This window comes from Erinaceus europaeus, chromosome 2 (assembly GCF_950295315.1).
Source record: "Erinaceus europaeus chromosome 2, mEriEur2.1, whole genome shotgun sequence".
Lineage (NCBI taxonomy): Eukaryota > Metazoa > Chordata > Mammalia > Eulipotyphla > Erinaceidae > Erinaceus > Erinaceus europaeus.
In genome coordinates, this window is record NC_080163.1 from 175,102,000 (window position 1) to 175,125,523 (window position 23,524).

Genomic DNA, 23,524 nt, shown 5'->3' on the forward strand with positions numbered 1-23,524 from the left:
ACCCTGGTATAGTAGAGTAGCATTGTGATAAAAATAAAGATAATAATAGAAAATTAATTTACATGATAGAAGTCTACATCAAATTGGCATTTGAAATAAGAAAGCTCTTTTTTGAGGTCCCCTGTTAGGGAGCACATGAGTGGAAACAAACTGCTTCTGGAAAGCCTTGTTTTCAGTAGCTTAATTTTTTCCTTTCTTTAATTTCCTTTTCTTTTTAAACTATCTATTTATTGGATAAAGACAGCCAGAACTCGAGATGGAAGGGGGAGCGAGAGGGATGGAGAGACATAGAGACACCTGCAGCCCTGCTTAGTCACTTTTGAAGCTTTCCTCCTGCAGTGAGGATCAGGGGCTTGAACCCAGGTCCCTGTGCATTGTTATGTGTTTAACCAAGTATACCAGTGCCTGAATCTCCCCCCCCCTTTTCTCTTGGCTTTTCTTTGTCTATTTTTCCTTTCTTTCTTTTTTTGCTTTTGAGCTTATTGCCAGGTTTCAGGGCCAGCACTATGAATCCACTGGTCCTGGCAGCCATTTATTTATTTATTTATTTTTGGCTAAGACTTGCATGGGTCCTTGTACTTCACACTAAACCCAGTGCACCCCACCTACTCCACCCTCCCATTTGCATTCTTTTATAGGTGAGAGGAAATACAAAATAAGAGGCAAAATCTTCACCCAGCACTTTGTTTAGGCAAGAAGAAGCTCTGCAAATGTCCCCCCTCAGCTCAGAGGGAGAGGGGAGTTTCTCTGCATGTGATGCCTCTTTTTTTTTTAATTATCTATGTCTGGATTGACTGATTGATTAGACAGAAATGGAGAAATTGAGAAGGGAGGAGCATATAGAAAGGGAAAGAGATGGAGACACATGTAGCTACATTTCACCACTTATGAAGTTTTCCCTCTGCTTGTTTGGGGCCAGGGGCTTGAACCCAGGTCCTTGTGCACTATGATGTATGCACTTAACCAGGTGCACCACCAACTGCCCCCCTGTTTTTTTGTCTTTTAAAGAAGCTCCCACTGAATTTTTTTTTGTATACAACTCTCTATATATGCTATTCTCTTTTAAAGTTTTATTTATAAAAAGGAAACATTGACAAGGCCATAGGATAAGAGGGGTACAGTTCCCACCACCAGAACTCCACATGCCATCCCCTCCCAATAGCTTTCCTATTCTTTATCCCTCTGGGAGTATGGACTCAGGGACATTATGGTGTGCAGAATATAGAAGGTCTGGAATCCGTAACTGCTTACATGCTGAATATGGGTGTTTACAGGTGGATCCATACTCTCAGCCTGTCTTTCTCTTTCTCTAGTGGGGCAGAACTCTGGGGAAGTGGGCTCCAGGACACATCAGTGGAGTCTTCTGTCCAGGGAAGTCCAATAGGCATCTTGGTAGCATCTGAAACCTGGTGGCTGAAAGAAGAGTTAACATATAGAGCCAAACAAATTGTTGACCAATCATGAACCTAAAGGCTGGAATATTGCGGATGAAGATGTGGGGTCTCTGTTTTGAAGATAGCTAGTAGGCCTATTTTAGTTCTATTCCAAAGGGTTATATATTCCAGTGGGATATTATATTCCTACTGCTTTGTTCTCCTCTCAGGCAGTCTCATCGTGCAGGTAGCAGGGATTGGTCTGGGCAAAGCCCTATTTCTTTTTCTGGCTCTGAGATTTTGAACTTTACATCCTGTCTCTAGATTTTATTCAAACTTAAGTCTGTCTCTAGACCCTAACACCATCAACACAAAATGAGTTGAGTTAGATTCTTAAAATTTATTTTGGATTTGAGTCCCCACCACACCTGCAGAGGAAAAGCTTTGTGAATGGTGAAGCAGTGCTGCAGGTCTCTCTCTCTCTCTCTTCTCCCTCTTTACTTCCCCTTTCCCTTTTGATTTCTGCTGTTACTATCCAATAAAGATAATAAAAACATTTTTAAATTATTATTTTTAATTTTTAAAATATTTTCCCTTTTGTTGTCCTTGTTTTATTATTGTAGTTATTATTGTTGTTATTGATGTCCTTGTAGTTGGATAGGACAGTGAGAAATGGAGAGAGGAGGGGAAGACAGAGAGGGGGAGAGAAAGATAGACACCTGCAGACCTGCTTCACTGCCTGTGAAGCAAACCCCCTGCAGTTTGAGAGCCAGTGTACTTAACCCACTGTGCTGCTGCCTGACTTCCTTTAGATTAATTTTACGGAATTTATATTTAAAATTATATTTTGATTTGATAGAACAAGTCAATTCATACAAGGAAGGGAGATAATGGAGAGAGAGAGAAAGACACGTGCAGCTCTGCTTGCTTGTCAAGCTTTCCCCCACCCCCTAGCAGGTAGTCACTGGGGCCTTGAACCTGGTTCCTTAGTCATGGTTATGTGCATGCTCAACTGAGATCACCACCACCTGTGTCTATTTTAAAATTATTAAAGAATTTCTTAAGAATCCACTTAGCTCATCATCTGCACTATTCCGGCTTAGGTCCATGATTGGTCAATGATTTGTTTGGCTTTGAGTGTTAACTCTTTTCAACCACCAGGTTCCAGGTGCTAGCATGATGCTGACCAGACTTCCCAGGACAGACAACCCTACCAGTATGTCCTGGAGCTCTGCTTCCCAAGAGCCCTTTCCCACTAGGGAAAGAGAGAGACAAGCTGGGAGTACGGATCAACCAGTCAACGGCCATGTTCAGCGAGGAAGCAATTGCAGAGGCCAGACCTTCCATCTTCTGCATCCCACAATAACCTTGGGTCATACTCCCAGGGTTAAAGTATAAGAAAGGTATCAGGGGAGGGGATGGGATACAGAGTCTGGTGGTGGGAATTGTGTGGAGTTGTACCCCTGTGCTTTACTCAGTGTTTCCTTTTTATAAATAAAAAATTTTAAAAAGGGAGTTCGGAGGTAGTGCAGCAGGTTTAGCGCAAGTGGCACAGCATAAGGATCCTGGTTCCAGCCCCCCAGCTCCCCACCTGCAGGGGTCTGGCTTCACAGTCAGTGAAGCAGGTCTGCAAGTGTCTTTCTCTCCTGGTCTTCCCTTCTTCTCTTCTTCCCTTTGTCCCAGCTGCGTCCAGCGCAGCGCCATGGAGCCCAGTGGCCTGCGCCCTAATGCCTCCTCGTCCCCATGCTGCATTGCATTGCGTCGCACCCATAGGTCCCAGCGCTGGGGCTCGACCCCGTGCCCTGAGCACCTGGCCACGACTGTGCGGAGGCCCCCCGCGTGTAAATACTGCTGAGGACTCAGGACAGTGCTGTGCTGGACAGCCTCGGCCAGGTCCATCGTGCTGGAGCCCATCTACTGGGATTCCTCCAATTCCAAGTAAGTGGCCCCAGGGGCCCTGTGCCCTCAATGGCTTGGGTATTGCCCCTGCCTGGGAAGGTGCTGGGTGGGGGGAGGGGCGAAGTCGGGGTGCAGCCGCTGAGGGGCCAGAGTCCCAGGACCCTGTCCCCAGGCATGGACACCCTAGAAGGGTGGCTGCGCGCCCCCAGATCCCGCTGCTTTTGGCTTCTGGGAGCAGGAGCGCAGGGACCCCGCCAGAGAGTCTGGGCAGCTGGCCTTCCCTTTCCTTCCTGCCTGGAGAGGGCTCCTTGGGTCCCTGGGCTTCCCCAGTGTGTCCTTGCCAGCAGCTCCCAGCGCCCCGAGGGTGAGGACCCGCCCATGCAGGAGGATTCCGGACAGTGTGCCTCCTGCCCACCCCAACCGCCAGGGCAGGAGGGGACCCCGGAACTCACCAGCCTGCTGTGGCTTCAGTAGCGGCCAAGCCCAGAGAACTTTCTGGGCGCCCGCCCACCCGAAATGTGCGCCAGCTGTCCTTCCTCTCTGTGTGGCCCACGATGAGGTCCTCTGGGAAGGCGGTTTGGAATCCTGAACTTCGAGTTTGGCCTGGGGCAACATGGCGAGCCAAGCCCCCAGACTAGGGTGAAGGCTGGAGCGCCAAGCTCCCAGACTAGGGTGAAGGCTGGAGCGCGGGGTGTGGGTCCAGGTTGGTGGTCTCCTGGCATTTCTAGAACTGGAGTGTTTTCTCTGCCTCTGTCTCCCTCGGAAGAGACATGCATTTCAGAGAAGTGCCCCAGGCCGGCTGGCTTGAACCCATGTGTAGCACTGGTGGTCATGTGCTGGTGGTGCAAAGCACAAGGACCAGAGTAGGGATCCCGGTTCAAACCCGACTCCCCTCTTGCAGTGGAGTCCCTTCACAAGCAGTGAAGCCCGTCTGCAGGTTTCTGTTTCTGTCCCACTCTCTGTCTTCCCCTCCTCTCTCCATTTCTCTTGTCCTATCCAACAACGACCACATCAGTAAGAACAACAATAATAGCTGAAACAAAGAAACAAACAAAACAAGGGCAACAAAAGGGAATAAATAAATAAAATATTTTAGCAATGTTGATGTCTGGGAACAGGTCTTATACTAATTTTAGCTAAAAATGCCAGTGAGAATTGTAAACCCTCCCCCAAGTTTATATTGCTCCTGCAGTTATTCACAGTGGCATTTTAGATGAATTCAAAGTGTGTTTACTACATTTTGGTGACTGGAGATAGCTCATCTGTTAGAGTGCATGCCTCCCATGTTTGAGTCCCTGCATTGGAGCATCAGCACCATACATGGCCTCAGTCCCTTCATGGGTGGTGACAGGTGCTGTGATGACTCTGTTTCTCTTTCTCCAACTGCACTCTCTCTCTCTCTCTCTGAAAATTTATTTTAAATATTATACAGTTGGGCATTAGGGCCACTCAGTAGCACTGTACAGATGGCAGGGCCAGGATTATTCCCTGCAGTGATTAAAATAAATCAAGAGCCAGGGAGAGAGCATAATGGTTTTGCAAATGGCATTTATGTCAGAGGCTCCAGGGTCCCAGGTTCAAACCTTCCTACCACCATAAGCCAGATCTGAGCAGAGCTCTGAAAAAAAAAAAAAAAGAAATTAAATTCAAATAAGTCTCCTTTCAAATGAGCTCTTCCAAGGAGCCTTCCTTGTTTGTCCTCTCCACAGTGTCAGTCAGGTTTCATGTTCCACCTTTACTCCCTCACTTCCCTCTTTGTTTTTTTCTGGGTGATATTTCCAGGAGTCTAGAATCACACTGTGATTGGTGGTCTCTTCTGTTGAATTTCTGTCTTCCCCATTCAAAAGTTGGTTGCATGAGACTTGGGCCTTTTTTTTTTTTTTTGTTCTCACTATAAGACACTTTCATTTCTTCAGGAAAATAACTTAAATAGGTAGGCCAATCTGTAGGTGCAGATAAGAATTCACTAGTAGCCACTTGTGGTGGATGGTCATTAGCACCTTGGGGTCCAGAACCTGGACAGTGTTGGAAACTTCCCCTGGAAGCTGCATGGATATGTCTGAAACATACAGTCTTGCAAACCAAGGTCTCATCCAAAACTGTTAATGATGCTTGACAGAGGCAGAATGTTGAGGTGGTTGTGTGTCTAGTGGTAAATAAAAGACAGGTGTCCATCAAGCTTCCTTAACAACTAGGAAAACCACAGCTCACAGTTCTCCAGTTTAGGAACTATATAGCCCCCATTTAGAAATAGCCCAAATGCCCTATGACAGATCACTGGATAAAAAAGTTATGGGACATATACTCAATGAAGTATCACTTGGAAAATAAAAAAGATGATATTGTGTCCATTGGGATAAAATGGATTATACTTAGTGGATGAGTAAGGAGGTAAGGGACAGCTTCAGAATGGTTTCACTCACATTCAGAATGTAGAGAATTAAACACACAAATGTGAAAAAAAAAAAGATGTGCAGCTTTATCTAAGAATGTGGGAGAACTATAGTGGTTACCAGGGGGTGAGGTGGGGACACAGATGTTTGGTAATGGGAGCAGTGAGAAACTGTATTCCTAAATGAGGGGAAAAAGAAGAAAGGAGGAAAGAGGAAGACAGAGACAGAAGGATACAGAAAAATTAGGAATGTTATACAGGTACTAACAACTGCATTTATTGTAAGCCATTAATCCCCCCTTAAAAAAGAGATGAAGGAGGAATTCAGTAAAACATTTTTGAAATTTGAAAGTAGTGATAGAGGTGGAAAAAAAAGCTTAGGTGAGTTTAAAGGTATCATGAGCAGATAAATATATATGTCTGACTCTGTCCTTGTGAACATCCTGACCATGATACTATAATCTAGGCAAGTACTACCACTGGGTCAGTAGAACTAAAAGTCCTTTCTTACACCTGCATGTGAGGCTGCTGTCATCTCACAAGCGAAATACTGGTTTTTAAAGATCAATAGCTGGGGGCACTGCTGGTCCCAGGAGGCTGTTCTGCAGTGTGTCAGTGATGTTAAGAGCCTTAGACTGTGACATCACAGCTCCAGTGGCCAAGGCTACTGCAGAATCTTCAGACTTGAGGACGAAGTTGGCAGTACTCGGGGTATTGTACTCTTACTTTACTTCAAAGTCAAGGAGTAAGAGTGAAGGATGTCTGCTTCTACCCAAAAGTCCTCCAGGCTTTCAGGGTGTCTTGGCTGGCTCTCCTGCTTGAGGTAGGCTCTCCCTGTGGTGGGTGTGGTTGTCAGAGGAGCAGGGCAGTGATGGGAAGTGCTCTGCTTCATTCCCTCTGAAACATGGGAACAGACTCTGCTGGTCTTCAGCTCTGGTTTCATGAAGAGAGAGTCCTGTTCCTGGCACTCAGTCCTGCGGAATATGAGAAAGCAGGTTAGACCTTCTTAGGCAGACACTTCTCAGGGTCCAGGGGAGGGTTTTCTGTATAAATAATGAAATGAGTAAAATAATCTGCCGTGTTTGTCAAGAACTTTCATGTTCTATTGAATTGAGTTGTCATAGCTGTTAAGACTGGACAGTCCTATTGAAGTCCACCCATAGTTCAGTATTATCTAGCCACTTCCTTGCAGTTAGAGATATTTGGATCTTTTAGTGTTATTTGCTGATTCTGATAATTTTTCCCCAAAGTGTAATAATTGCTTTAGACAAGATTGGAGTCAGTTTTCCAGATTCCTGTTACCTAAATTTTTAGGCTCACCTGCAGCCACATTGCCCTCACCTCTCCACAGCTCTACATGCCATTTAATGTAACCTCTGCTAGTTCCCAGAGAACCTTCTTATTGTGTTGGAGATTTTTTATTTCTCTCTCCCTTTGTCTATTTGCTTGTTTTCTTCCTCGCAGCTCTGAGTGGCCTAGCTGCTTCCTCTCGCCCTCCCGTCTAAGATGGCGAGGCCCAGTGTCCTGACTTCAAACTGCTCCCTTCTCCATCAGTCCCTGAGCGACCTCATCTCTCACAGGGGCTCTCTATAACCCAGGGACTCCTGACTGGAAGTCTGGGTTTCTGTTTGGCAGATTAAAATAAATGACTAGCCTGTCGTGTCACTGAGGATGTCAAGCATACAAACCTGCTATCTATTTGAGCCCTTACTGGCTGTGGTTGATGTGTTCCAGGGGGTCTTCTGAGGACTCAGCCACTTCTGAAGGAGAGTATGCTTGGGAGGAGCCCTGTGGCAGGCTGCTGCTGGCCACCACAGCCATGGTCAAAAGGGGTCACAGGAGGCAGGCGCGACAGCTGCACCTATACTCACATGTCTTGCTCATCTCTAGCTCAAAGTATATAGATGCTCCATCTCCACGTATGACCTGGGGGTGGGGACAGTGCAGGCCATGTGGGCCAAAGCAGCACTGAATGCTGCCTCCTGGTTCCACCTCCTGGGCTGGTTGGCTGTAGTGGTTACGTTATGCATGTGCAAGGCCCCAGCAGTGCAAAAAAAAAAAATGTACATACCAGGGGGGGAGAGAGAAGGAGAGTGACTGTGACTGGAGAAGTTTCTGGCACTAGGTAGAAACAACTGACCAGCATAAATATCAGGTCTGGTCTGTGGCACTGCATATGCTTGTGTCATGTATTATTCTCTCTCTCTGTCTCTCTCATCAGTCACCAAATGGATTTTTAAATTAGGCTACCTGGTGATCTATTCCTCTCATCCTAAATCAATACTTGAGAAAAACTGGAAATAATCTTTTTTCTTTCCTTTATGAAAAGGAATTGAATTTTTTTTCCAATTGTGTTCTTTTGTATGAAGGCCTAAAATAAACTAGCAGGTCTGAAGTAAAAAGTGCATCACTTCTATTAATTTATGAGTTTTATTTATGTAGTATATACAATTAAATGTAAAAAAATTTAAGTGTCAGAATTTCAGCAACATCAAAGGATACTCATTGTTCACTGAGTGGCATTTGTAAACACTGAAGTACAGAGTGCGGCCACACTGGAGCCTCAGCTCTGAGGGCTGGCTGCTTCCTGCCTTTGGTGAGATGTCTGCAGGATCAGTCAGCACACACAGTGCTCAGGCCCTTCTCCCCACTCTTGCTGAGCTGCCAGATGAGGACAGAGCTGCAGGAGCAGGTCTTCATGGGCTCGGCTGAGAGTACAGGGCAGAGTGACTGAGGTCTTCTTGCTGTCTCTCCAGGTTTGAAAGCAACTTCACGATCAAGCACTCGGTGCCCCTGCGTAGCCTGTGGGTGTCTGCCTACCTGGAGAGGTCCAGGAGAGCCACCAGCAGAGACCGGAGGTCACTCATTGTAGGCTGGTCCAGGAAAAGCTTCGTGGTCACTTTCTCGTAAGACCTCCATCTTGGTTTTCCATGTGGTCATGACTTTTACATCTAAAACATTTTTATCTGGTTGTTTGTAAAGCCAATTGCTCAAGCATGAAGTCTTTGTTTTTCTCTCTCTTTCTCTTCTGAACATTTAAAGGGAAAAACAAAAGAAAGCATGGGTCATCTGGGACAGTGTAATCATGCACGAGAGGGCCAGCAGACAAAGAAAGAAAATATGGACATCAGTATTGTGTGGAGTTGATCTTGCACTGCAGGTATGTTCAGCAAAAGCAAGAGTGGCATTCCTGTCTGGAGAGGTATTTTTGCCAGTACAAGTGTAATGAAATAATGCAGATATCTGTACAGCAGTGTGGCCCTCTCTCCTGCCCTGCCCCATGGTGGTGAGTTCTGGTTTAGAGCCACCTGCCACTCAGGCAGGTGTTGGTCCCTCCTTAACATATGTATCATACTCCATTATGGATTTCTGAGGGACTTGTGGTCAGCACTCTTTATTTTCTCTTCCTTACAACTTGTGATTGGAGACAACAGCTATTTTCAAAGGTGAATTGAAATTCCATAAACTGCAGACACTTATCATGGTGAGATGGGAAATTTTACCCATGTGAGAACAACTAGACCATAAACCATCACCCTTAATCCTGCACCCACACACACACACTGTTGTTGAGTGAATCAATAGGCCCAGGTTTCCCCTTTGCATGATTCTCAAAACAAGTTTCCTTCCCTCCTTCCCCAGAGCCCTGGGCCATGGGTTCTCGGTCAGAAGTTGAGAGAAGTTGCAGATCTGGAGTTCCAGCCTCACAGACCATGTCATACTTTCCAGGGCTCCTCTCACTTGCCTGAACTAAAACTCCTTACTTTCCTGAGATTTAGACTTGACTTCATAAGAATGTTCATCCACTTTGAAAAGTAGCACAGGATATTAAACATAGTAGCAACAAATACTGACTTGGGGGAAAAACAGACTAACAGCTCATCTTTTCTCCTTTCTTTTGGGTCCCTGTTGGATTTGATTAGCTGCATCTTTCTTGCTAACGACAGGGACCAGCCTGGAATGACTCCCCAGGACACCCTCCTTGTACAGAGGGAGGATGGGGCATGCGTAAGTGTTTTTTTTTTTTAATTTCTTTATTGGGGAATTAATGTTCTACATTCAGTAGTAAATACAATAGTTTGTACATGCATAACATTTCCCAGTGTTCCATATAACAATACAACCCCCACTAGGTCCTCTGTCATCCTTCTTGGATTCTCTCCACCCACCCAACCCAGAGTCTTTTATTTTGGTGCAATATGCCAATCCCAGTTCTGGTGCTACCTGTGTTTTCCTTTCTGATCTTGCTTTTCAACTTCTGCCTGACAGTGAGATCATCCCATATTCATCCTTTTGTTTCTGACTTATTTCACTTAACATGAATTATTTCAAGGTCAATCCAAGATTGCAAGATTGGCTGAAAATGGTAAAGTCACCATTTTTTATAACTGATATATATATATATATATATATATATATATATATATATATATATATATATATATCATAAATTTCTCAGCCACTCATCTGTTGTTGGACACCTGGGTTGCTTCCAGGTTTTGGCTATTACAAATTGTGCTGCCAACATATGTGTACACAGAGCTTTTTGGATGGGTGTATTGGGTTCCTTAGGATATATCCCCATGAGAGGAATTATAGGATCATAGGGTAGGTCCATTTCTAGCCTTCTGAGAGTTCTCCAGACGGTTCTCCATAGCTGGACCAATTGACATTCCCACCAGCAGTGTAGGAGGGTTCCTTTGACCCCACAGTCTCTCCAGCATTTGCTGCTGTTGCCTTTTCAGATGTATGACATTCTTAGAGGAGTGAAGTGGTATCTCATTGTTGTCTTTACTTGCATTTCTCTGACAGTCAGAGACTTGGAACATTTTTTTTCCATGTGTTTCTAGACCTTTTGGATCTCTTCTGTGGTGAATAATCTGTCCATGTCCTCCCCCCATTTTTGGAAGGGGTTATTTTTTTCTTGTTGAGATTTGCAAGTTCTTTACATATTTTGGTTATTAGCCTCTTGTCTGAGGTATGGCATGTAAAGATCTTCTCCCATTCTGTCAGGGGTCTCTTGGTTTGGGTAGTAGTTTCTTTAGCTGTGCAGAAGCTTTTTAATTTGATGTAGTCCCATAAGTTTATACTTGACTTAGTCTTCTTTTTAATTGGATTCATTTCATTGAAGGTGTCTTTAAAATTTATGTAGAAAGGGGTTCTGCCAATATTTTCCTCTAAGTATGTGATAGTTTCTGGTCTAACATCCAAGTCCTTGATCCACTTGGAATTCGCTTTTGTATTTGGTGAAATATAGTGATTCAGTTTCATTCTTCTGCATGTTTCAACCCATTTTTTCCAACACCATTTGTTGAAGAGACTTTGCTTTCCCCATTTAATAGTCTGGGCACCTTTGTCAAAGATTAATTGTCCATAGGTGTGGGGGCTTACTTCTGGCCTCTCAATTCTATTGAGACACCGGTCAGTGTGTCTATTCATGTTCCAGTACCTAGCAGTTTTTATGACAAGGGCCCTATAATACAATTTGAGATCAGGGAGTGTGATGCCTCCGGTTCTGTTCTTTCTTCTCAAGATTGTTTTGGCAATTCTAGGTCTTTTCTGGCTCCAGATAAACATTTGTAGCATTTGTTCTATTCTCCTAAAAATGTGTTTGGGATCTTGATAGGAATAGCATTAAGATTGTATATGGCTGTGGGTAGTATATTCATTTTAATGGTGTTAATTCTTTCAACCCATGAGCATGGAATATCTTTCCACTTCTTTGTGTCTTTTGCAATTTCCTTGAGTAGTGACTCATAATTTTCAGTATACAAGTCTTTCATTTTTTTTTCCTTTTTTATTTAAGAAAGGATTAATTAACAAAACCATAGGGTAGGAGAGGTACAACTCCACACAATTCCCACCACCCAATCTCCATATCCCAGCCCCTCCCCTGATAGCTTTCCCATTCTCTATCCCTCTGGGAGCATGGACCCAGGGTCATTGTGGGTTGCAGAAGGTAGAAAGTCTGGCTTCTGTAATTGCTTCCCCACTGAACATGGGCATTGACTGGTCAGTCTATATTCCCAGTCTGCCTCTCTCTTTCCCTAGTAGGGTGGGTCTCTGGGGAAGCGGAGTTTCAGGACATATTGGTGGGGTCTTCAGTCCAGGGAAGCCTGGCTGACATGATGATGACATCTGGAACCTGGTGACTGAAAAGAGAGTTAACATACAAAGCCAAACAAATTGTTAAGCAATCATGGACCCAAAGCTTGGAGTAGTGGAGAGGAAGTGTTAGGGGGATACTCACTGCAAACTCTAGTGTACTTCTGCTTTCAGGTATATATTTTTGCAGTAGTTTATGGATACGTGTGAACATATGCTCTCTCTCACAGAATCTGGTGTATATCTAGGTTTTGGGACTTTGTTAGAAAGTGAACCACCTGAGATGGAATTAGAGTATACTATGAAAGGAAAGGTCTCACCCGAGTAATGAAGCTGAAGGGTTGTCAGTCCACACATGAAGTCTCTGGACACAGTCTGAAGTGAAGCATGTTGAGGTGGCAATCGTTGTGTTGATTAGGATGTGATCGGCAGATGCAACATTATTTGATATGGATTGGGAGAGGCATACGGGAAAGTGGGTCCTATCCAAGGGTTCCAGGACTGGGGGAAGTAGAGGCTCTATAGTGGAGATGTGAGGTTCCTGCTGTCTTAGGGTTCAAAAAGACAATCAATAGTTAATGTTACCATCACATTATTTGGTAATTGGGTCGCACCCATAGGCTCCAGCGCTGGGGCCTGGGCCCTGTGCCTTGAGCTCCCAGCCAGAACTGTGCGGAGGTCCCCCATGTGGAAGTACTGCTGGGGACTCCCCAAGGTGCTATGCCAGACAGCAGCCAGCAGCCAGGTCCATAGTGCTGGAGCCCATCTAGTGAGATTCCTCCAATTCCAAGTAAGTGGCCCCTGGTTCCTGTGCCCTTGAAGGTTGGGTTTTGTGCCTGCCTGGGAAGGTGCTGGGTGGGGGAGGGGCAAAGTCAGGGTACAGCCGCAGAGGGGCCAGCGCCCAAGGAACCAGTACCCCGGGCCAGGCGCACCCCTTAGAGGTGGCTGCATGCACCCAGAAACCTGCAGGACCCAGTGGCCTTGAGCGGGGCGCTCCCCTGGATCAAGGCCATGCGCATCCCTGGCAGGGGGGAACCCAGGGGAGGTGTCCACGAGCCCCCAGACCCCGCACCCCTGGCAGGGACACCCTGGAAGGGTGCCTGCGTGCCCTCAGATTGAGCTGCTTTCAGCTTCCATGAGTGCAGGGACCCTGCAGGAGAGTCTGTGAGGTGGGCCTTCCCTTTCCTTCCTGCTGGGAGAGGGGTCCTTGGTCCCTGGGCCTCACCTAGTGTGTCAGTGCTGGTGGCTCCAAGCGCCCTGAGGGTGAGGACCCGCCAGCTCAGCTGGAGTCCGGGCAGTGCGCCTCCTGCCCACCCCAATCGCCTGGGCAGGAGGGGACCCCTGAACCCACCGACCTGGCTTCGGGAGCGACCAGTCCTAGAGAACTTTCCCCACGCCCGCCCACCCGAAATGTGCGCCCATTGTCCTTGCTCTCTCTGTGGCCCACTATGAGGTCCTCGGGGAATGACTGTTAGGAATCCTGAACTTCGAGTTTGGTCTGGGGCAACATGGGGAGCCAAGCTCCCAGACTAGGGTGAAGGAGGCTGGGCACAGGGTGCAGGTCCAGGTTGGGGCTCTCCTCACACTTCTAGAACTGGAGTGTTTTCTCTGTCTCTGTCTCTCTCGGAAGAGACATGCATTTCAGAGGGGTGCCCCAGGCCAGCTGCCTCCAACCCTTGTTGAGCCCTGGGCCCGGGCTGTGGACTGGGTCTGGGCTGAGGGTCTGGCACTTTGCAACCTGCTGGTCCTGGAGGGCACTGCCAACACCCACCCCCAACCCCCCTCATGCAGGTGGCCTGGGATTGGCAGGGCTCCATGTGTGGTGGGGGGTGGGCAGGGGTCGCCTGGGGTTCTTGTGTCTGTGGGGACAGTCCTTGGGAGACTGCAGTCTTCCTACTCACACAATGGGGCAGCCAGGATGCTGGCAGGTGGGAGCTGCACTAGGAGCCCCACAGAGCCAGGCAAGAGCCGATCTTGGAGCTGGTAGGAACCGGGCAGGAACCGTGGTTTTTTTTTTTTTTTTTTTAAAAGGAAATTAAAAAAAGGAAAAATGTTACTTATTAATACAAAAAAAAGAGAAGCAGAGCATGACTATGGCACATACAAATCTGGGGATTGAATTCAGGACTTAATTCGTACAGAGCCATTGCCCTAGCCATTCTGCAATTCTAAAGTATAAATAGGTTATTTTATTTTTGTTGTTGTTGTTGTCACCAAGGTCTCATTGTCTCCCTTTCTTTTTTTTTTTTCTTGTCTATTCTTTTCCACTCTTTTTTATTTTATTTTTCCTTTTTGTTGCCCTTGTTGCTTAACATTGTGTGGTGATTAATGTTGTTGTTGGATAGGACAGAGAGAAATGGAGAGAAGAGGGGGAGACAGAAGGGGGAGAAAAAGACAGACACCTGCAGACCTGCTTCACCACCTGTGAAGGGACTCCCGGGCAGGTGGGGAGCCAGGGGCTAGAACCGCGATCTTTCCTCTGGTCCATGAGCTTTGCGCCATGTGCGCTTAACCCACTGTGCCACTGCCTGACTCCAACTGTCTCCATCTCTTAACACTTTTTAAATAAGATTATAATATAGTCCTAGCTTCGGTAGTACATATACTAAAACTGGCATGATAACAGAGAAGATTAGCATGGCCCCTGCTCAAGGATTACACACAGATTCATGAGGCATACCATATTTTTTCAAAAAAAGATTATAAAATATATGTACACACATATAAATAATTATAATCTTTTTAAGAGCCAGTTAATGTAACCTGGGAGGTGGTTCAGTGGCAAGAGATCTAGATTTATATGTGTGGGATCCCAGGTCTGTCTGAACTCTGGTTCTACATATGCTGAAGCTCTTTTAAAAGATTAATCAGTGAGGGAGAAAGGGAGGAGAGAGAGAGAGAGAGAGAGAGAGGAAAAACACTATAGCATCAGTCTGGAACATGTGATGCTGGAGGTAGAATTCAGGACCTCATGCTTGAGTCCAAAACTCCAACCACTGTACCAGCCTCCAGGGCTGCAGATTGGCTTTTTTGAACAAAATCATGGTAATATTGTTCTCTTAACTGTTAATCTTTTAAGCAATACAAAGTCATTTTAAAATTTTTTCTCAAATATTGTGCCTGGGGATCAATCCCACCCAGAACCTTGCACCTGCATGGGACAACTGAGAAGCCTCCTTGCCAGTCTCCATTCTGTATCCTTTAAGAGACATGCAAAGCACTGCTCCTCTATGCACTGAGTCCCGCCCATTGCCTGCCTGTGGTGTGCACTTAGAGTGTGGAGGATCAGAAATAACTTGAATGTTTAGGCTCTCTGTGTCTGTGCCAGAAGGGGTTTGCTAAGAAGTAGTGGTTTGGAAATGTGAATTCCTAGCTTCAAGTCTACCTACTGATGCTCCTCTACAATCTGAGACTATCGCAGGCAAGGGATAAATATATTATTTGCGCTGTCAGTTACACTACTGCAGGCTAAAATAAGGGTAGGGAAAGTGGAACGGCCAAAAGTAGGGAAAACTAAGATATCTAAATCAAAGTGACTTGTGACAGTTATTATAATGCTTACTGTTATGCAGCCCACTTTTCCAAAAATGCTACAAGGTTTACTGCAAATAACTCAAAAACATGGCTATTTTGCGCTTCCAACCCCAAAATTCTCTTTCAACCACATTCAGGTTTTACTTTAGTTTTTAAAGATTTATTTATTAGTGAGAAAATTAGGGGAGAGGAAGAAGGAGAACCGCAGCATCACTCTGACACATCTGATGCCAGAGATCAATCTTGAGACCTCACACATAAGAACCCCAAAGCTTTATCCACTGCACAACCTCCCAGACAGTGGCAGCCTTTATTTTTTTATAATTTAAAATATTATGATACTTTGCTTACTTAAGAGGCAAAAGATTTATACAATCTGAAGAGAACAAGAGTATACTTTGCTTATTTAAATGATACATACAATTTAGTAGAACTTATACATTTGAATAAAACTACATACATATGTAATTCAAAATCTAGGAAATAGAGAAAAATGAAGTGGGGGAAAAACCCTTTCCTGACCCTCGACCTTAGATTCTCTCAGAAAATATTACGGTGTTTTTAAATGAATTAATTTATTTTTCCTTTTTAGTTGCCCTTGTTTAACATTGTTGTAGTTATTGATGTTGTTGTTGTTGGATAGGACAGAGAGAAACGGAAATAGCAGGGGAAGACAGAGGGGGAGAGAAAGACAGATACCTGAAGACCTGCTTCACTGCTTGTGAAGTGACTTTCATGCAGGTGGGGAGCTGGGGCCAGAACCAGGTTCCTTCCGCTGGTCCTTGCACTTTGCAGTATGGTTTTGGCAGAGCTATTTATTTCTGAACCCACAAGGAGTTGTAATAAAATTTTGTAATAATATGTTTTATTTTAAAACTTGAAAGTATCTTAATTTCCATAAAAAAATTCATAAAAATGACCTTTAAACCAATTTTCTCTTTAGACAGTTATGATACAAATCCTGAATAGAAATAGCTTGAGGAAGAAATTTGAGTTAACACATTAGTAAACTTTCTGGAGAACGGACTGATGAGGGTAAAATAGAGTTTTTAAATTATTTGAATTTCATGAATTACAGAAGGGGGTTGAGGGGCACAGAAGCAGCACTCTAGCATATGCAGTGATTGGGATTGGACTCAGGACCTAAAATTTAGAAGCTCTAATTTCTTCCATGGTGCAACCTACCCATCTTCAGAGATAGTTTTGTTTTGTCCTAAAGATCTTATTTATTCATTAATGAGAGAGAGAGGAGTAGGGAGGATCAGCACGTTACTCTGGTATATGTGGCACTGGGGATTGAACTTGGGACCTCATGCCTGAGAATCCTGTACTTTATCCACTCTGCCTCCTTCTCCCAGACCACTCATAATTTGGCTTTGATTGGAATTGGAACTACTGAAGAAGCACTTTTGGGGGCTGGGTGGTAGTGCAGCTAGCTGGCTAAGCACACATGGCACAAAGCTCAAGGATAGGGGTTGGGATCCCATTTTGAGCTCCCGACCTGCAGGGATGTCACTTCACAAGTGGTGAAGCAGGTCTGCAGGTGTCTGTCTTTCTCTCCCACTCATTGTCTCCCCCCCACCCTCAATTTCTCTGTCCTATCCAGCAACAATGATAAACAAAAAGAACAACAAAAGGCGGGGGGGGGTGATGGCCTGCAGGAGCAGTGGATTTGTAGTGCAGGAAGAAAAAAAAAAAGAAAAAGAAACACTCTTACTCCATAAGTAAACCTGAGATAACAAGAGTCTTAAACAATTAAATTCCTTCCACTCTTGCTCTTTGTCAATTGTATGTGCCTGACATTCAGAAATAGAAATCCTTAGAAAAGAATTTGCGGTGCCTTTTCCATTGTAGTAAAGATAGTAATTATATTAAAATGTGAATTCCTTTCTATCTCTGCACAGGTTGGAACAAGAACCCAGTCAGAAAGAATCCAGACCTACAATTTCACCCAGAATAGTGTCACTGACCACAGGGTAGGATATGAAGTCCATGATATTAAGGTAATATTACTGAATGTGCTTACTGTATCTTTGATTTATTAAGGAATCAAATTTTGGGGCCTGGTTTATTAAGGAATCAAATTTGGGGGCCTGGTTTATTAAGGAATTTGGGGGCCTGGTTTATTAAGGAATCAAATTTGGGGGCTCTAGCCGGTATCCTTAGGTTGATCCTTGTGCTTTGCACCACCTGTGCTTAACCCACTGCGCTACAGCCCAACCCTTATTAATATTCTATTATCTTCCTTTCCTTCTTGGCTTGGTCCCTTTATCTTGCTTGTAAATCTGTCATCTGAACTGAGAAGGTTGAAAGAGGAGGGGAGGTGGCCCACTGAGGTGGAAGGATCCAGGGCCACATGTATGCCCTGCCCACTTCACTCCCAGGTCAGACTGGCTTCCTCTGCCCCCTGGAGCCTGTCTGTGCATGTGTGTGTGTGTGTATGTGTGGGGTGTTTACAAGTGTTTCCTGATGCTAAAACAGTCTCCTTGGAGTGTGACTGCTAACTGCTTTTTGGCAAGATACTATTTTAAATAGTCCTGGGGTCCTTATTGTGGTACACCTGGTTGAGCACACATGTTACAGTGCACAAGGATCCAAGTTCAAGCCCCTGGCCCCCATCTGCAAGGGGAAAACTTTTTGAGTGGTGAAGCCATGTTGCAGGTGTCTCTGTCTCTTTCCCTATCACCTACCTTCCCTCTGAATTTATGGCTGTTTCTATCCATTAAATAAAGATAATAATAGAAAAATTAATTTACATGACAGAAGTCTACATCAAATTGGCATTTGAAGTAAGAAAGCTCTTTTTTGAGGTCCCCTGTTACAGAGCACATGAGTGGAAACAAACTGCTTCTGGAAAGCCTGTTTTTAGTAGCTTAACTTTTTCCTTTCTTTAATTTTCTTTTCTTTTTAAACTATCTTTATTTATTGGTAGAGACAGCCAGAACGTGAGATGTGATGGAAGGGGGGGAGAGAGGGAGGGAGAGACAGAGACACTTGCAGCCCTGCTTAGTCACTTTTGAAGCTTTCCTCCTGCAGTGAGGATCAGGGGCTTGAATCCAGGTCCCTCTCCATTGTTGTGTGTTTAACCAAGTATACCACTGCCTGACTCCCCCCTTTTTTCTCTTGGCTATTCTTTCTTTGTTTATTTTTCCTTTCTTTCTTTCTTTCTTTTTTTTTTTTTGCTTTTGGGCTTATCACCAGGTTTCAGGGCCAGCACTATGAATCCACTGGTGCTGGCAGCCATATATTTATTGATTCATTTATTTATTTATTTTGGCTAAGACAGAGAGAAACTGAGAGGGGATGGGGTATATAGAGAGGGATAGAGACCTGTTTCTCTGCTTGTGAAGTGTCCTTCTGCAGGTGAGGAGCCAGGGCCTCCAACCAAGATCCTTGCATGGGTCTTTGTGCTTTTATACTATGTGCACTAAACCCAGTGAACCCCCACCTACCCCACCCTCCCATTTGCATTCCTTTATAGGTGAGAGGAAATACAAAATAAGAGGCAAAATCTTCACCCAGCGCACTTTGTTTAGGGCAGAAGAAACTCTGCAAATGACTCCCCTCAGCTTAGAGGGAGAGGGGAGTTTTTCTGCATGTGATGCCTCTTTTTTTTTAATTATCTATGTCTGGATTGACTGATTGATTAGACATAAACAGAGAAATTGATAAGGGAGGAGCATATAGAAAGGGAAAGAGATAGAGACACCTGTAGCTATATTTCACCACTTGTGAGTTTTCCCCCTGCAGGTAGGGGGCCAGGGGCTTGAACCCAGGTCCTTGTGCACTATGATGTATGCACTTAACCAGGTGCACGACCACCTGCCCCCATTTTTTTGCTTTTAAAGAAGCTTCCACTGATTTTTTTTGCATACAACTCTCTATATATGCTATTCTTTTTTAAAGGTTTATTTATAAAATGGAAACATTGACAAGGCCATAGGATAAGAGGGGTATAATTCCCACCACCAGAACTCAGTATCCCATCCCCTCCCAATGGCTTTCCTATTCTTTAACCCTCTGGGAGTATGGACTCAGGGACATTATGGTGTGCAGAGGTAGAAGGTCTGGCTTCTGTAACTGCTTCCATGCTGAACATGGTTGTTTACAGGTGGATCCATACTCTCAGTCTGTCTTTCTCTTTCCCTAGTGGGGCAGAGCTCTGGGGAAGTGGGGCTCCAGGACACATTGGTGGAGTCTTCTGTCCAGGGAAGTCCAGTAGGCATCTTGGTAGCATCTGAAACCTGGTGGCTAAAAAAAGAGTTGACATATAAAGCCAAACAAATTGTTGACCAATCATGAACCTAAAGGCTGGAATATTACAGATGAAGATTTGGGGTCTCTGTTTTGAAGATAGCTAGTAAGCCTATTTTAAAAATGTTATATTCCAAAGGGATATATATTCCAAAGGGATATTATATTCCAAGGGATATATATTCCAAAGGTATATTATATTACTACTGCTTTGTTCTTCTTTCAGCCAGTCTCATCATGCAGGTAGCAGGGATGGGTCTGGGCAAAGCCCTATTTCTTTTTCTGGCTCTGAGATTTTGAACTTTACATCCTGTCTCTAGATTTTATTCAAACTTAAGTCTGTCTCTAAACCCTAACACCATCAACACAAAAGGAGTTGAGTTAGATTCTTAAAATTTATTTTGGATTTGAGTCCCCACCACACCTGTAGAGGAAAAGCTTTGTGAATGGTGAAGCAGTGCTGCAGGTCTCTCTCTCTCTCTCTTCTCCCTCTTTACTTCCCCTTTCCCTTTTGATTTCTGCTGTTACTATCCAATAAATAAAGATAATAAAAATATTTTTTAATTTTTAAAATATTTATTTTCCCTTTTGTTGCCCTTGTTATTTTATTGTTGTAGTTATTATTGTTCTTATTGATGTCCTTGTAGTTGGATAGGACAGAGAGAAATGGAGAGAGGAGGAGAAAACAGAGAGGGGGAGAGAAAGATAGACACCTGCAGACCTGCTTCACTGCCTGTGAAGCAAACCCTCTGCAGTTTGAGAGCCGGTGTACTTAACCCACTGTGCTACCTCCTGACTTTGCTTAGATTATTTTTAAGGAATTTGTATTTACAATTAAATTTTGATTTGATAGAACAAGGCAATTCATACAAGGAAGGGAGATAATGGAGAGAGAGAAACACCTACAGCTCTGCTTGCTTGTCAAGCTTAACCCCACCCCCTAGCAGGTAGGCACTGGGGCCTTGAACCTGGGTTCTTAGTCATGGTTATGCGCATGCTCAACTGAGATCACCACCACCTGTGCCTATTTTAAAATTATTAAAGAATTTCTTAAGAATCCCTCAACACTTTATCTGTACTATTCCAGCTTAGGTCCATGATTGGTCAACAATTTGTTCGGCTTTGTATGTTAACTCTTTTCAACCACCAGGTTCCAGATGCTAGCATAATGCTGACCAGACTTCCCTGGACAGACAACACCACCAATGTGTCCTGGGGCTCTGCTTCCCCAGAGCCCTTGCCCACTAGGACAAGGGAGAGACAGGCTGGGAGTATGGATCAACCAGTCACCGCCCATGTTCAGAGGGGAAGCAATTGCAGAAGCCAGACCTTCCGTCTTCTGCATCCCACAATGACCTTGGGTCCATACTCCCAGGGTTAAAAAACAAGAAAGCTATCAGGGAAGGGGATGGGATACAGAGTTCTGGTGGTGGGAATTGTGTGGAGTTGTACCCCTCTTTTTTAAAAAAAATATTTTATTTATTTATTCCCTTTTGTTGCCCTTGTTGATTTATTGTTGTAGTTATTATTGTTGTCGTCGTTGTTGGAAGTTGTACCCCTCTTATCCTATGGTTTACTCAATGTTTCCTTTTTATAAATAAAACATTAAACAAAAAGGGAGTTCGGAGGTAGCGCAGCGGGTTTAGCGCAGGTCGCACAGCCTAAGGATCCTGGTTCGAGCCCCCAGCTCCCCATCTGCAGGGGCCTGGCCTCACAGTAGGTGAAGCAGGTCTGCAGGTGTCTATCTTTCTCTCCCCCTGTCTTCCCTTCTCTTCTCTTTGTCCCAGCTGCGTCCAGCACAGCGCCATGGAGCCCTGCGGCCCGCGCCCTGAGGCCCCGTCGCCCCCACGCGCCTTGCGTAGCGTCGCGTCCCGTCACACCCACGCGCATTGCGTTGCGACACGTCACGTCAGCCCCACGCTGCATTGCATCGCGTAACGTCACCCCCACGCCGCATTGCGTTGAGTTGCGTTGCACCCATAGGTCCCAGCGCTGGTGCCCGGGTCCGCGACTTGAGCGCCAGGCCACGACTGTGCGGAGGCTCCTGGCGTGGAAGTACTGCTGCGGAGTCACGACGGTGCTGTGCTGGACAGCAGCGGCCATGTCCATCGTGCTCGGGCCATCTACTGCCATTCCTCCAATTCCAAGTAAGTGGCCCCCGGTGCCAGGTGCCACCCGTCCTGGAAGGCTCTGGTGTCGTGCCCGCCCAGGAAGGTGCTGGTTGGGGGGAGGGGCGAAGTCGGGGTACAGCCACAGAGGCGCCAGCGCCACTGGACAGACACCATACCCCGGGCCAGGCACAGCCCGAAGAGGTGGCTGCGCCCCCCCCCCCCCAACCCCCAGGACCCAGCGGCCTTGAGCAGGGCGGTCCCCGGATAAGGGCCATGCGCACCCCCGGCAGGGGCGCACCCGGGGGAGGTGTGCGCGAGCCCCCAGACCCCACACCCCGGACAGGGACACCCTGGAAGGGTGGCTGCGTGCCCCAGATCCCGCTGTTTTCGGCTTCCAGGAGCGCAAGCACAGGGACCCCACCGGAGAGTCTGGGCAGCCGGCCTTCCCTTTCCTTCCAGCCAGGAGAGGGATCCTGGGGTCCCAGGGCCTCGCCCAGCATGTCCATGCTTGCGGCTCCGAGCGCCCTGAGGGTGAGGACCCGCCCAGGCAGCTCGAGGCCAGGCGCACTGCCTCCCGCCCACCCCAAACGCCTGGGCAGGAGGGGACCCCGGTGGAACCCACCAGCCTGCCTTGGCTTCGGGAGTGGCCAGGCCCAGAGAACTTTCCGCGCACCCGCCCATCCGAAATGTGCCCGCTGTCCTTCCTCAGTGTGGCCCACGACGAGGTCCTCGGGGGAAGGCTGTTTGGAATCCTGAACCTGGAGTTTGGCCTGGGGCAACATGGCGTGCCAGGCTCCCAGACGAAGGTGAAGGCCTGGGCGCGGGGTGTGGGTCCAGGTTGGGGGGGTCTCCTCACACTTCTAGAACTGGAGTGATTTCTCTGCCTCTGTCTCTCTCGGAAGAGACATGCATTTCAGAACTGTGCCCCATGCTGGCTGGCTGGAACCCCTGTTGAGCCGTTTGCCAGGCTGTGGATTGGGTCTGGGCTGAGGGTCTGGCACTTTGCAAACTGCTGGTCCAGGGAGGCCACTCCCAGCGCCCCCCCCACCCCCTACCCATTTCAGGAGGCCTGGGCCTGGCTGGGCTCCTTGTGCCATGGGGGGTGGGCGGGGGGCGCCTGGGGCTCTTGTGTCTGCGAGGACAGTCCTGGGGGGGACTGCAGTCCGCCTGCGCACAACAGGGCGGCCAGGGCACTGGCAGGTGGGAGCTGCAATAGGAGCTGGGCAGAGCCAGGCAGGAGCCAATCTTGGAGCTGGGTAGGAACCGGACAGGAACTGTGGTTTTAAAAAAAAAGGAAATTAAAAAAAAGAAAAAAATTGTTACTTACTAATACCAAAAAGAGAAGCAGAGCATGACTATGGCACATGCAATGCTGGGGATTGAATTCAGGACTTAATGCCTACAGATCCACTGCCCTAGCCATTTTGCAATTCTAGAGTATAAATAGGTTATTTTATTTTTTTTGTTGTTGTCACCAAAGTCTCATTGTCTCCCTTTCTTTTTTTTTTCTTTTCTATTCTTATCCACTCTTTTTAAATTTTTATTTGTTTTTCCTTTTGGTTTCCCTTCTTGCTTAACATTGTTGTGGTTATTAATGTCATTGTTGTTGGATAGGACAGAGAGAAATGGAGAGAGGAGGGGAAGACAGAGGGGGAGAGAAAGACAGACACCTGCAGACCTGCTTCACCACCTTTAAAGGGACTCCCCTGCAGGTGGGGAGCCAGGAGCTCTAACCACGAACCGCGATCTTTCCTCCGGTCCTTGAGCTTTGCGCCATGTGCGCTTAACCAGCTGTGCCACCACCCGACTCCAACTGTCTCCATATCTTAACACTTTTTAAATAAGATTATAATATA

At 46.1% G+C, this 23,524-nt stretch overlaps 1 long non-coding RNA gene and 1 other non-coding gene across 2 annotated transcripts in view; one reads left to right on the top strand and one right to left on the bottom strand.

The window, feature by feature from the left end:
• LOC132537022 (uncharacterized) overlaps positions 1–13,525 on the bottom strand; it is an 84,750-nt gene extending 71,225 nt beyond the window's left edge. The window contains exon 1 of the long non-coding RNA XR_009548538.1: positions 13,444–13,525. This is a non-coding gene — a long non-coding RNA (uncharacterized LOC132537022). The remainder of the gene's footprint in view (positions 1–13,443) is intronic.
• An 825-nt stretch (positions 13,526–14,350) lies between these two features.
• LOC132537258 (U6 spliceosomal RNA) lies at positions 14,351–14,458 on the top strand. Its single transcript, XR_009548719.1, has one exon. It is a non-coding gene; the product is annotated as a U6 spliceosomal RNA (small nuclear RNA).
• Positions 14,459–23,524: the final 9,066 nt, after the last annotated feature.